This window comes from Octodon degus, unplaced genomic scaffold, assembly GCF_000260255.1.
Source record: "Octodon degus isolate 3935 unplaced genomic scaffold, OctDeg1.0 scaffold00222, whole genome shotgun sequence".
Taxonomy (NCBI): Eukaryota; Metazoa; Chordata; class Mammalia; order Rodentia; family Octodontidae; genus Octodon; species Octodon degus.
Window position 1 is genome coordinate 64,073 of NW_004524798.1, and position 2,536 is coordinate 66,608.

General features: G+C 39.0%; 1 non-coding gene across 1 annotated transcript; it reads left to right on the top strand.

Annotated features, from left to right (window-relative positions):
• Positions 1 to 320: 320 nt before the first annotated feature.
• On the top strand, positions 321 to 420 carry LOC111813778. The gene has a single exon (XR_002818951.1). It is a non-coding gene; the product is annotated as a small nucleolar RNA U13 (small nucleolar RNA).
• Positions 421 to 2,536: the final 2,116 nt, after the last annotated feature.

Below are 2,536 nucleotides of genomic sequence, written 5' to 3' on the forward strand. Positions count from 1 at the left end.
TTAACATTAGTGTTAGTAAACACTGAAGACAAAGACTTCAAATTTAGACCAAGTTGCTTAACTTATATGCTTATAGAAAATTAAATAATGAAGTGAAATTACTGTCCACTTTGATTAAATCAGTGGTGAACTCAGCATAAGAACAGTTTGCACATCAAAGGAGTAGGGAAAATATTGTCATTTGCTTTGCAGTTACCTTGCATTTCCATGATTCACTGTTGATCATACTCTCCTTTGATTATAAAGAACAAAATCCTTTTCCCTTGAATTTAGTTGAATAGAAAGTAGATTGTTTTTTATATTTAAAATTGTACATGCTGATCCTTCGGTTCATGAGCATGATGATTGAGTGTTCATGCTGTATGCACGAGAGTGCCTCCCTCAAACCTTGCTACAGTGTGGCACGTTATCTGTTTGATGTGGAAAAAAAATTGTGCTTACTGCCATATTTCTGTGCAATATTGTCCAAAAATGTTAAGGTATTTGGAATTTTTTTTTTTTTTTCGGAACCAGGGATTGAACTCAGGCCCTTGCATTTGCCAAGGAAGTGCTTATTCCACTGAGCCATCTCCCCGGCCCCAAAATGGCAGAAGGATTTTTTTTGGGGGGGCTCTGAATGACCTCAGGGCAGGTTTGGCCTGCTTGAGTTGTGGGGATTGAACTACAGCCACCTGAGCTTGACTGCTTTGTTGAAGCAGCCACTTAAAGAACTGAACTAAGGGGCAGGCCCCCTGGAATGTTTTAAGGTGAACAATATTGTCTCCATATATTTGGATTATATACCTTACATCATGAGTGTATTAGAGAAACAAAATTGTGCTAACATAAGGATCGTAGCGTATTGTCTAGTTTGGACTCTTGTGATTACTGGCCAGATGATATCTATATCTAGTTTGGTTTCTAGAGGATTTATATCCTTCACTACCTTCAGTTTGGAATCATTACATATGAATAGGAACCTTTTTTGGAAGCTGTGTGCTTGCTAGTACACATTTGGAAAAGGTTTTTTGTTTGTGAAAACTGAATAGGTCCTATTGTGGATGGTCATATTCATTCATACTTCTTAGCTTCCAGAAATTTTACTCTGCACAGATCAAATGGCAAGGTACAAATGTATTTGGCCTTTTTTTTTTTCTTTTCCCCAGTACTGGGGATTGAACCTGGAACCTTGTGCTTACCAGGCAGGCACTTACGCTGTTGAGCTATATCCCTGGCCCTTATTGGCTATTTTATTTATTTATTTATTTTTTAATTTTTATTTATTTTACGTGTGTGTGTGTGTGTGTGTGTGTGTGGCCAGCTCAGCCCACCAAGGGGCGGGGCTGGCTGGCATGTGGTGCTGGGGGATTGAACCGTGGTCCCTGTGCGCTAAGCTAAGCTTGTTCTAAGTAGGTGCTTTAGACCACTGAAACATCTCACCAGCCCAACCAGTAGATTCTTGTATTGAATAAATTTGGTAAAATTGTTGATTTAATATTTACTGTTATCTTATAAAAATTAATGAAAAATAAGAAATTTTTGTCTATCCTGTGGTTAAAGCTGCAGGTTCTACACTTAATTCTGGCTGATAAGGAATCTGTCAACAGAGTAAACTCTTCTGTCTGTCTAGGAACTAAGAAATGTCAGTCCTTATTGGGCATAATAATGTTGGTAGTTATTGTTTATATGTCAGAGGACAACTGTTACGTACTAGGTATTTTGTGTACATTAATCCATTTCTTTCACATGACAGTTCCACTGTTTTTTAAGGGTGCTTCTTCTCCATCTGCTATTTGAGACCTCCATCCCTCACTTCCTATTGACAGTCAACAGATGATTTTACTTCCAGCTTTACGAAGGAAATAGAAGCCTTCAGCTGCCCACCACCAAAACTCCTAACATAACCACCTCTGTCTCCATTGAACAGAACAGTTGTTGATGAAGCAGTCTACGTTGAATGGAGATGGAACTATTCTGTTCCTATTCTTTACACTTTCCTTTGGTTAATCTAAACATGATGTCCTAGACCAGTCTCATTTTCTGTGTACTCAAGGTTTTTGTTCTCAGTTTGACATCTCTGTTTTCAGTAGCATTAATCTTTCTTCTTCACTAGCTTTCTTTCATCAGCATTAGTACTTTGGGTTTTTCTATCTTTAGGAAATGTTCCTGAACCCCACTTCCCTTTCCACCCATCATGCCATCCTTCTCCCACTGCAGCTCTTCAGATACTTGTGTGCAGCTTCTGTCTCTGCTGCCTCATTTTCCACTCTCTCTTTAACTCGTTAAAATCTTAATTCTGTGTCTTCCATTCCCTAGCAGTCACTGAGGTCACCAGAGACTTACATATCTCTAAATACCTCGATCCCTTGATCCTTTTGCCCCATGGTCAGTTGCTCTCTTAGCCTGTTTTCTTGGCTTCATTGATGTTAAACTCTGGGGTTTCTTCTATGACTTTGGTTAATCCATCTGACCCTTCTTTAGTGGGTCTGCCTCTATCTTTTCTTACCCTTTAAATTTTCGCCCTAAGAGACCTACTTTGCTGTCATTCACTTAGGGT